This window comes from Nerophis lumbriciformis, linkage group LG11 (assembly GCF_033978685.3).
Source record: "Nerophis lumbriciformis linkage group LG11, RoL_Nlum_v2.1, whole genome shotgun sequence".
In the NCBI taxonomy this organism is placed as follows: Eukaryota; Metazoa; Chordata; class Actinopteri; order Syngnathiformes; family Syngnathidae; genus Nerophis; species Nerophis lumbriciformis.
The window spans coordinates 28,655,828-28,668,579 of NC_084558.2; the positions used below are offsets into that span (position 1 = coordinate 28,655,828).

The window sequence follows — 12,752 nt, forward strand, 5'->3', positions numbered from 1 at the left end:
TCCAAACAACTGGTGTTAATGTTGTGTTTAGTGACCTATCCTGTCCTGTAAGACACCACGTGTGACATATGTTATCATTTTCTAGCAGGAATTAAAACCCCTCATCCACCCTCCTTTTTTCCCCACATTTTTATTCGTCCATCCCCTGCTGTGTCTCTTCAGCTGACTCAGTGTTGTCCTCCCAGCGCGTTTCTATCTGCCTCTTCTCCGTCGCCATCTGTTTCGCTTTCTGTCGCTCGGTCTGCTTTGTCTTTCTTGTCTCCTCGCTCCATCTGTCCCGCCGCTCGCCTCCTCTCCACGTCCATGCCCTTCCTCACGCTTCTTTCGCTGCGTTTGCATCCCCTCTTTTCGCGTTTCGTTCCCTCTCTTTTAAACGCCACGCTGGATGCCTTCATGATCTAATTCAGTGCCTTGTTTTTAATGAATATCTACGCCGACTACACTACTGTATTTTAATGTTGTTCATTATGGAAGTACTTGGAGATCCAAGTGTTTTCTGAGGTGGTACTTGGTAAAATAAAATTGAGAACACTGATATAATACAGGGCACACGGTGGAACAGGGGTTAGTGCATGTGCCTCACAATACGAAGGTCCTGGGTTCGATCCCCGGGCTCAGGGTCTTTCTGTGGGGAGTTTGCATGTTCTCCCCCGTGACTGCGTGGATTCCCTCTGGGTACTCCTCCCACCTCCAAAAACATGCACTTGGGGATAGGTTGATTGGCAACACTAGATTGGTTCTAGTGTGTGAATGTGAGTGTGAATGTTGTCAGTCTATCTGTGTTGGCCCTGTGATGAGGTGCCGACTTGTCCAGGGTGTACCCCACCTTCCGCGACCCTAAAAGAGACACGCGGTAGAAAATGGATGGATGGATGGATGATCTAATACATCCAAAATGCTCAGTGTTGTCTCTCTCATGTGACCTAATGCACTCTCAATTGAAAGCAACTACCTTCATTAATGTATTGTTTAAACTTGCATTATCATCCTTAAAAAGCCGTTTTTTAAATGGGACTCTTAAATTGATTTTTGGCCGCTTGTTGCACAGGCAAAGACGCTCTGGTGAGACGCTTTATAGGGCTTCTGCGACAACAACAGTGTCAATGTCAGACAAGAACAAGTATTAAAGAGCTTAAAAGGGCCTTCTGATGATTCGCAATCCAATTTTTGGCAGCCCTTAAACTGTCACGTCATCAGAGCCTGACTGTGTTTTTACTTAACGTTTAGCGCCATCTGGTTTCCCTGACGCCAATATTGTTTGCAGATGCAGTTTTAGTGTATGAAATCACCAATCATTGTCACGCTTTGGCTCCCAAATGACTGTCAGATGTGTGTAATTGTGATTGGGAACTTCCGCTTCCCTGGCGCTTTTGCCGTCCTGCTTATGCATTGCCGACGTGTTCGCAGCATGAACTTGTCTTGTTTCCGTCCACCAGGGAGTGCCGAGTGCCTGAGTCAATACACTGCATTCTGGGATCTCTGGAACCCTCTCGATGGGCCGCACCAACTGCTGACCAACCAGGGGGGTATTGAAGGAGCTTTGTATTGAATGAGGTGAGCCTACACAATAGTTCTGTTTAAAAATGTGCCTTTTCAAGGACAATAATTGTTCAAGATCATTTGTTTAACAATACAGCGAAACACAACCCATTCAAAGACGCTAGCCAACTTCCGATTTGTCATACAAGCCGTTTCTTTCTCATAGAATCATGAAAATAAGAATAATCTGTTCCATGGTCTAATTGTCACCATCATACAACCTTAAAAATTATGTTTGGAGTCCTATTATAACATACATAACATTTAAATTGTTATTTGTTCTTAACTGGCAGTCATGTTTCTTAAACAACTTTCTGGTCATTAAGCTTAACACCCTAAGGTTACAACTACGGGTGTCCCAAATCAACATTAATATCATGTATCTGTTTGATATGAGCAAAAAACAAATATCAGTTTATGCATTAAAAATCTCCCGACACAAGCAGTCCTACAGCGTGGTTACTTATGCAAAGCTCAACAGTGATTTACAAAAGGTAAACATTGTTATGGCATTACTTTATTCCCAACATGCATACAATTACAAAATGGTACATCGCATATTTCCAGTTTGTCATTACAGCGTGGTCCGAAAATAAATTCGAAGAATCGGAGATTATTTAATTTTACCCCTTTCCGTTTCATAGCAGTTTCTAACATTTTGTTTGTGCTCAATCTGTACAATCAAAACAGAATCAAACAGTGGATAAAGAGATACATAAATTAGTAAATAAAAACAAATAAAATAAGGTTCTCATAAATAAATAGTAATTAAGTTGTTATAGGCAACTAGAAACTAGCAGCTACACAACCGGTAGGCATACAATAGCACGCAAGCTAGACATACATATTTAGTGTCCTTAACTGAACAATATTGCAGTTTAAAACAGCATGTATGATAATAATGATAGTTTCATATTGCTTACACATACAAAGTCTCCAAAGGAAAAGCGTATTAAGAAGTATCCAGTAACAAATGTGTCCGCATCATTTAACCTACTGCGTTATCACCTTAACCTAATGAATTATTGTGGCCACTAGGTGTCGCCAGAAAAGCAGTTACCACTCCACTTCAACTAAAGACAGCATAAATCCATTCCAGCCTGTTTATAAAAAAATAGGTTAGTGTTTTTCATACCTACCATTGTTCTCTCATTGAGTAATTTCACTAAACCAAGCCTTTTTTAACATTCCACACTACAAACTATGTGTGATTCGGGCTGTTGTTGTTATTGGTTCAATGTAAGTATCAGCCAGTACCCAAGGCATCAATATGGGCATCGCATCGAAAGTTATATGGAGACACCCCTAGTTACAATAGGTGTTTTGTAGAACTGTGTGAGAAATTTACAGTCAATCTCATATATGGCTTTTAATAACAGTGCCAACATGTGGTGTATTTTTCAGAAAAATAATAGGACAAGGGCAGCACGGTGGGAGAGGGGTTAGTGCATCTGCCTCACAATACGAAGGTCCTGAGTAGTCTTGGGTTCAATCCCGGGCTCGGGATCTTTCTGTGTGGAGTTTGCATGTTCTCCCCGTGACTGCGTGGGTTCCCTCCGGGTACTCCGGCTTCCTCCCACCTCCAAAGACATGCACCTGGGGATAGGTTGATTGGCAACACTAAATTGGCCCTAGTGTGTGAATGTGAGTGTGAATGTTGTCTGTCTATCTGTGTTGGCCCTGCGATGAGGTGGCGACTTGTCCAGGGTGTACCCCGCCTTCCGCCCAATTGTAGCTGAGATAGGCTCCAGCGACCCCAAAAGGGAATAAGCGGTAGAAAATGGATGGATAATAGGACAAACAACAGAGGAGGGGTGCATGTTTTGACCATTTATGATGCTTTAGTGTGTAGCGCTTCAGGAGTAGAAAGAGTTTGCTTACACAAATAAGTACATCTAATGGTTAGCTTTGGCTGTGCTCTTACTAGAGTTGAACTACTCCACAATTTGTTGCGATTTTTCAATCATACCTTAGGGATAATGCCATTTAAAAAAAAATGCTATAAGGTAAATAATAAATACATACTTTTTTCTTTTTTCTTTTTAAGTATAAACACTCCATTTTTAACTGTGTTTAGTAACGTTCTTGCACGCTTAGCTACAGCTATTTACAACCCTGCAGTCCTAAATCCATAAGACCTGTAGATATATTTTTAAGTAAGTAGGGTAATTTTTTGTCTTTTATTTGTTTTATACTTGAACTTTTTAAAATATTGCTAGCCAAGTGTTAGCTGGCTTACCACACTGAGGCTAAAGCTGTTATTTTCTACATTTTAGAATTATAGGACATTTGGGTCTTCCATCCATCCATTTTCTACCGCTTATTAGCTTTTTCTGCTTGAGGTCACAGCTAACCACCAAAGGAAGTACAAAACTGTTTTTTGTTTTTTTAAATCAAACACCATAATTATCATTTTGACAGCAATAGGGTTAGTTTAGGGAAACATTGATGCACTTTTCTCTGCGATGTGCACTGTTTTATTGTTATTTTATAGCCTGCATATTGTTATTCTGTTCTTTTGTGCTTTGCAAGAAGATGGAGCAGCGCACTCATTCATTAGTCTCCCGCACCATAAATGCACTTATTTACCCGACGTGTGTTGTTGCTGTGCGTGCAGCGCTGCCTGTGGTGTTGCTTTATGTAGTCGTAACGATGATGGAGAATATAACACAATCATAAAATATGCCCATTTCTCTCCTTTGGGCCGGCCTCATAAATGAAAAGGAGCACAAAAAAACGAGCATTTGTGCTCTTAGTAGGCTGGTTTGTGTTGGCGGACGTGTTGCACGCTGACTATCAACATCCTCGGCAGTGTGTGCGAGTGCGAGGAGGAGAGTTGTTGCTATTCTTGGCTGGCCGGGGATGTCTTGGCTCCCTGGTGTATGGGAAAAGTGCTCTTGGCAAGTCTTAACCCAAGCTCTCCATGATGCTGTGTTCACACACACTCACACACAACAACACACACGCAACACACCAGCGTGGTTGTGTCACTTTGAGGATTTAGCATCGACTTGCATTCCCTCACTGGGGACTTGTGTCGTATGCTGCAACTGAAAACGAGGAGAAAATAACTACTAGAACACATGTGCCTAAGCTGTGTCTGTAGTACCAATGCATAGTACTTCAAAGTACTGCATACTACTAATAATATGACTAAAAACACATGGATTAAAATAAAATATAAAAAGCTATGTTTTGTTCAACATTCTTAACCACTGGACATTTTTACAGTAGTGGAGTTATTTAGCTTCTTGTTGCTTTAATCTGTAAAAAATGCCCTTTTTATTGGAATTTAAAGAGGAAGCGGTTTGATGGCGCTATCTGAAGGTGATTTTACAGTGTGTTAAATAACTGCGATAAGCATATAAAAAGGGTTTATAGCAGTTTTTTCACCGAGTACCACCTCAGAAAAAACTTGGCTTTCCAAGTGCCACCATAATGACCAACAATAACATACAGTAGTGTAGTAGGCCTAAGTATTTATTAAAAACAAATAGAGGTTTTATTTAACAAGTATATTTAATATTTTAAACATTTTACACACAGTTTGAACAGTGACACTGTGTTTGAATATAGGAAAATAAAACACTGTACTTTAATAGAGTGATCCTTTGGCGTACCCGTAGATCAGAATCAGAATCAGGTTTATCTGGCCAAGTATACTTGCATTTACAAGGAATTTGTCTTCGGCAGTTGTTAGCTCTCTAAACATATAACAAATAGACAAGTATACATTCACTGAGAAAGCAAGTACTCTAGGTGCATACTTTACAACAAAACAATAGACAATATACTAGTCACCTATCAACATTATATACAAGTAAGACTATACAAGATTTAGTGCAAAGTACAAATATATACGTAAGAGAAATATATAGAAATGAAGCCCGCGTTCCACAGTTCTACAGTTTTAGAAATGACTGGTGTCAAAAATAAATCAGGCTTTCTGTTGGTGTGTTATTATTCACAGGTTTTCGCCATTCGTTGGGCGTCTTGGAATTAAGCCCCTATAAGTAGCAGGGCAGCTTCTGTATTAGAAATAGGAATAATCCAATCCAGGGTCAAGCATTCTTAACAGTCATAAAGTGTTAAAAACATGGCCCACTGTAAATTGTCAAAACCATAAGCAAATTTTCTAATGGGGACGGCGTGGCTCAAGTTGGTAGAGCGGCCATGCCAGCAACTTGTGGGTTCCTGGTTTGATCCCCAGCTTCTGCCATTCTAGTCATTTCTGCTGTGTCCTTGAGCAAGACACTTCACCCTCACTCCTGATGGGTCATTATGGAATGTGTATGTCAATGTGGAAATAGGGTCAACGCGCTTTGAGTACTTGAAGGTAGAAAAGCGCTGTACAAGTATAACCCATTTACCTTTCATAGGAAGTAATGGAAATGGAAATAATCTGTTCCAGGGTCAAACTCTCACCAACATGTTTTCAGTAACATTGTGACATTCTTAACTGTCTTACAAGTGTAACAATAAAGGTAACTCATGTAAAACAACAGACTATTTTCCTCATAGGATATATATATATATATATATATATATATATATATATATATATATATATATATATATATATATATATAAAGGCAATGTTTTTGATATTAAATTGTAGCATCATGACTGCTATCAGCTAAAATATCTATTTTCTCTGTATACCAAGGTGACATTACTGTCTCACTCGATCTTTTTCCCCTGCTTCTCTCCTCCTTCCATCCATCCATCACTGCATCCATCCATCTATCAGCCAGTCTTTCAGCACTGTTTGCTTGTTGCTGCTTGCATAACTACTGTCAATCTGCAAACAAGCACTGTGCCCTCTGTGCAAAGGTCAAAATGTGTGTGTGTGTGTGTGTGTGTGTGTGTGTGTGTGTGTGTGTGTGTGTGTGTGTGTGTGTGTGTGTGTGTGTGTGTGTGTGTGTGTGTGTGTGTGTGTGTGTGTGTGCATGTGTGTGTGTGTGTGTGTGTGTGTGTGTGTGTGTGTGTGTGTGTGTGCGTGTGGGTGCGCTTTCTCTTGTCTTCCTGTCCTTGTGCTGCAAGTTGTATGACCTAATTGTTTTTCTGTAAACAACAATTGTGGTTCCCCCTACGGGTTATGCTCAAAATTATTTTGTAGCCCTGCTAGCATACATATAATACTGATACTTAAAGTTTTATAATAATCAGACAAGTGGTCAATGACCTATGGGCAGTAAGTCCCGCTGGGCCCTTGCGAGTGCCAAGACGCTTTGGTCGATGGCGGCCATGTTTTCTAACCAGTCTTGTTCAAATTTTACACACAAATGCTCGTCAGTCCCTTGAAAGTGTGTACCAAATTTTGCCACATTTCGACTTAACACTCTAAAGTTAAGTTTGTGACTATTTTGTAGAGCTGTGTGAGAAATTTCCAGTCAGTCCCACTTATAGCATTTAATAGTATGGGACAAATTTGTCAGGTAAATAATAGCACAGTCTACACAGTAAGTTTGAGACATTTTAACCCTTTTGTGTTCAGTGGTGCTGGAGCAGAAGAGTTATACAAACAAATACGCGAGGATAGCTTTAGCTTTAGTTGAACAATTCACCCTAAAGGTACAATGGGTTGCTTTGTAGAGCACTTAGAGCTTTGTGAGAAATTTCAAGTCGATTCGAATCATCAAAAAAACGAATAGCACAGTCAACACAGTACATGTGTGTTTTTTGACAAATGTTCGCCCTTTTAAGTGCAGCAGTTCAGGAGTAGAAGAGTAGACAAATGAACACATTACACACTCCATGGTTACTTGCACACACATGCACATAGAATAGATCATTTTGTCGCTTCCTTATTTAATTTCCGTGAACTCTTTTTTTCCGACCACACACTCGTTGCGTTGCTCACCGAGGAGGAAATTGGCCAATTTGTCTCGGCGTGGCGTGATCACGCCAACCTATTCATTGTGATACAACAACAAAGGTATGCCTACGCTCTAATGTCGCCGCACACGGACACCCGTGGATCATTGTCCTGATTGGGTCGTGTTAGCGTCTTTGACTTGTTTGTCCACGCGGGACACAGCCGCTCACTCCACGCTGCAGCCCTTCTGCGTCCGTTCATGCCAGATTTTGCCTGATAGCTTTTGTATTGTTCCGCTGCCATTGTGAGTGACCTAACCTGCATTGGACTGTCAACAGAACACAACATTTAGCTGATATTTTGGAAGATTTCAAGGAAAATGGATGACCATTTGGAAATACTTCTGCTTGTCCGAAAAGAGATTGGCTCACAATGTTTTCAGTTTGTACAAAAACAGCACCATGGTATGTTTTAAATGGACTATTTTGAAGTAATTTTGCCTGCACATGCCCCAATAAAATCAACATATTGTCCAACAGGATGCAGAGCAAATTTAGTCATTATTAGAGCGCAGACCTCCACCAGGCTCTACCTCCCAATTGTAAAATGTCCTGAATCCAGACGGTGATCTGAATCACCCCCAAAATGTAATCGCTTGTTCCTTATCCCAGGGTTTTTTAACCTTAACCTTACCCTTTTTACCTCAGGGCCCAACGTTTACACTACAGAGGGGTTTAGGGCCCTCTCAAACATAGAACACTAAATTAATAATCTTTTAATTTTTGATGCTCCTGTTCTTTGATTCATATTCAATAACTATATCCAACCTACTTACAGTTTAACAGGATAAACATTGCCCAATGATATGAAATCATGTGTAAATCACAAAGATTATTATCAAGGCTTAGGTCAGGCTGATTACAAAAATGAATACTAATCAAATATACTCCAAAAGAAGGGATTCATAAAAACTGATGTAAAATAACTTTACATACAAGTATGTAGTACTAAAATAAATACATTTGAACTAAATTAATAAATAGTCATAATAATAAATATGTTCTTAAGTAAATAAAGTGCAAATGAAAATACAGCTTTACCTCTTTATTCATAATTTTTGCACTCAAGAAATGTCTCTATTATTTTAGCTTCATACTTCTTCTGTTTTGTTTGAGATTGTCATTACTGCCACAAAGTGTATCACAACTGATTACCGCGTCGGCCCATATGGCCCACAGCTGAGTAACAGATATTTTGGGGCGGCCCTTCAAGGGGCGCTCCCTATGATGAAGAAACACTGCCTTATCCCATTTCTGACATTTCTTGCAAGCCTCTTGTCAGTCATCCACTGTCTTTGTCTTTGTGGGTGGAGGCAGGGACACTGGTATACATACATGCATATGTTGAGGCTCATAAAGTAACTTAGTAGAAATATTTTGGATGATTACCAAAATGTAATCAACCTTTCAAACATTTCCTGAAAGTTTCATGAAAATTGGCCCATAACTTAAGCCAACTTTGGCTCCTTTTGACAAAGGCTGTCACGATCGGCTTTGCTGAAGTAGGACCCCAACGCAAAGAAGAAATAGTTAGAATAATAACAAAAAGCGCACTCAAAAAGGAGTAAGGAAAAATAACCAAGGATGCACACAAAAGATGTGAAAAACAGAAATTACACACAAAAGGTTTGGAGAGGAAACAGTTAATACTACACGGCAGACATAGCCACAGGAACGATAAGCGTGAGTGGAGCCAAAGCAGAGGAGATGAACACGACTGGAGGGGTGAACCATTAGGAATCTATTAGCGCTGAGTGAATGGACTGGAGAGCTTAAGTAGTCTGGGGGAAATGGGAATCAGGTGTGTTCGATTTTGGCTTTGCCCTTTGACCCAGAAATCAGGCACTGCAAAAAAAAGTAGACAGGCGTCTTACAACACACTCATGCTATTGTGTGTTATTCTGTGACATTTCTACCTAAGTAAATGTTTTCTGGTAGATGAAAATTAAGTGTACTGTAATGGCAGCAGCAATAATAAAGGAGGAAGACTATTTGGACATAATCGTCTTCTTCGCTACCACTGAGACTAGGTTTAATACTGCAGGCATGCCTGCCACTGCCCCCTGCAGCCCACATTGGCAAATTACAGTTCAGTACACAATATTACCATCCTATGGCATGTTCTTTTGTAACCTGTTCTGATTGATCGTCCACAATTTCAGAATGTCTAACAGACTGAATATTACATTTAATTAATAAGTAGGTAGAGAAGGTTAAAACATTGTCATGCAGATATAAGAATGTCATTAACTTGCACTACTGTGCAGAGGTTTGGGGCAATAATTCCATAAGCACTTTACTTTAGAAGAAAGTAATAAGGGTCATTCATAAGGCAGGATATAGGGATCACTCTAATATATTTTTCTTATATTCAAAACAATTGAAATTTAAAGATCTTGTAGAACTACAAACAGTACAAATTACATATAAAGCATAAAAAGTGTAAAGTGAGTAAAGTTGGTAAAAGATTATTGGTAATATGTTGTAATAAGACCTGTAAATTTATCATTTTATAATATAAATAATGATGATAAGAAAGCTAGTTATTTGATTTATAAAACAAGGGGCTGGAGTAAATACGCTTCACTTCTTCCCACTTATTTTCGGATATAAAAAAACACAGCCATTATGTATTGTTTTCATTTTTTATGTGTTTTCATTGTGAAATACTTGTTTTTATTTCTGTACCTTACTGTAATGTTATCAAGATTATTTCATTTTTTCCATAATTTTTTCTTTTGCTTTGTTTTTAACATGTCCAAAATAAACTACTACTTCTACTAACTTGTACAACATGTAAAGTACAGAATGTCACAAACATTTAATCATGTATAAAAAATATCACCTAACATCTTTGACAATCAAAGCACAATCGGAACAATCCACATTTTGTGTTATTAATGCGTGAAACTGCTATCTAAACATGGAAGTGTAATTCCTCTCCTCTAAATGCAAGTGCTCCTAAATCAGGAATGCAAATTCTGTATTCCTACAAAATAGAAAATATGGCAAGACACCAACGCACTGCAAGTATTTTTTTTATTCTCTTTAAAAACGTGTTTATATCCTTTTTGTGTTGAGCTGTTTCAAAAAGCATAATGTTTAAAAACATTTCATTAAAGCAAATTAATTGTCCACATGGTATTAAAAACTTTAAAAATGATTTGTCTAGGGTACACTTAATAATGACGAAAAATTATATCTTTCTGAGATTAATCGCGATAAATTTTGAGTTAACTATGAACACAATGTGATTATCACGGTTAAATATTTTATTCGTTTGACGGCCCTAATGTATATATGTATATATATATATATATATATATATATATATGCACAGACATACAGTTGTGATCAAAAGTTTACATACACTTGTAAAGAACATAATGTCATGGCTGTCTTGAGTTTTTTTATTTTTTTGTGATTGGAGCACATACATGAAGTTTGGTTCTTTTATGAATTTATTATGGGTCTACTGAAAATGTGACCAAATCTGCTGGGTCAAAAGTATACATACAGCAATGTTAATATTTGGTTACATGTCCCTTGGCAAGTTTCGCTGCAATAAGGCGCTTTTGGTAGCCATCCACAAGCTTCTGGCAAGCTTCTGGTTGACAAAATTGGTGCAGTTCAGCTAAATGTGTTGGTTTTCTGACATAGACTTGTTTCTTCAGTATTGTCCACACGTTTAAGTCAGGACTTTGGGAAGGCCATTCTAAAACCTTCATTCTAGCCTGATTTAGCCATTCCTTTACCACTTTTGACGTGTGTTTGGGGTCATTGTCCTTTTCGAACACCCAACTGCGCCCGAAAAATGTTTTATAATAATATTGTCCCCAATATAAGCAACAGATTAACTGCAAATAGTCTCTCAGCCTAAATCCTTAAAACTATTTATAGCAACATATTCACATGTATGGGTATGTTGGTATATACTGTATGCTATAGGTAATACAAGGTATTTGTAGAACAGTGAATTGACTTGCTGCTAATGTGGGAAAAAGACTGGAGAGAGTCAGTTGTCGTGACAACTAATTGAAGGCAACGGGTATGTAATCATAGTTCATTTCCTTGTTGACATCCTGCAGTTAGCCTAGGAGAAAAGAGGAGGACAATGCAAAAAGAAAGAAGACAAACACTGCTGTCATGTTACTGTCTATTTGTGTGTTCTACTGTATATTAATGATGTATGTAACATGCTCCCTGGAATGCAAAATGTCTGCAATAAGCTGCAGTTTTTGCAGTATTGGTCAAATTGTTTACTTAGGTTGCAACGTTTTTGATATGCTGCAGAGGAATATTGTTACACTACTAAAACAAATGTCAAGTGTATACATAGAAACTGGAAGAAAAAAAACATTGAGACAAAATATTTTTTTCTTTTATGAACAGAATTTTAAAAACAACATTAAAACGTCTGTAAAATCTTTTTTTTTTTTTAATTATTTTATGGGCTTCATATTTATTTTGTGGTTTTGTGAGTGTGTGGTAAACACAGAGAGAGATAGCAGCACATCACTTGTAGTCTATTATGCAGCGCAGTGTGTAAACATTACATAATTCTGCCATCAGTGCACTCGCTGAACTGAAGGCCATTTGCACCCTCTCTCTTTTTTTTTCTCCCCCCGAAAAAATTATTTGGACCACATTCCCTCCCTCAGCAACACTACCGAGACAGCCAGGCGGTGTCGACTTGTGTCGTCCCATTCACAAACCTGCTACACACACACACACACACACGCACGCATGCACACACACACACACACACACACACACACACACACACACACACACACACACACACACACATGCACGCACGCACACGCACACACACACATGCACCGAACGTATGCGTGTGTGGATTAGGGAGGGACTGTTAGGGATGGGCAAATCACTGCTAAGCTCCTGTATTGCTGTATAATACCCACAGAGTACACACAAGCAGACACACACAAACGGCTTCAATGACGTTCAGACATGCAGACGCACAAAATTGGTGCGCAAGAGACAAAGTGGTGGGGGATGGAGAGCACACAAATGTGAGTAAAAAAAACAAAACTCCCATTCAGCCTTTTTAGCTGCTTTTTCATTAATTCACTTCTGATTTCTTCATTCACATTTAAAAAAGCAGGCACACAAGAATATGAACACTTTTTTAGAGGAGGGGTCACGACCACCACTATGCTACCACTTGAAGTCAATAGTGTTTCTCACATTAGTCTGATTTCTCAAATAATTTGGTTGCTATTATTTTCATGTGAAGTCCCCGTTTCCATGCTGTCTCCTTAACACGACTGCTATGGTCATCAGAGATAAAGATAAATGGGTTATACTTC

The 12,752-nt window shown here is 38.8% G+C and overlaps 1 protein-coding gene across 2 annotated transcripts in view; it reads left to right on the top strand.

Annotated features, from left to right (window-relative positions):
- The window catches only part of atxn1a (ataxin 1a), a 133,599-nt gene that overhangs the window by 89,620 nt on the left and 31,227 nt on the right, over positions 1-12,752 (top strand). For both annotated transcript variants that reach the window (XM_061966908.2, XM_061966910.2), the window contains exon 3: positions 1,437-1,554. The gene's annotated coding sequence lies outside the window, so the exon portion shown is untranslated. The remainder of the gene's footprint in view (positions 1-1,436; positions 1,555-12,752) is intronic.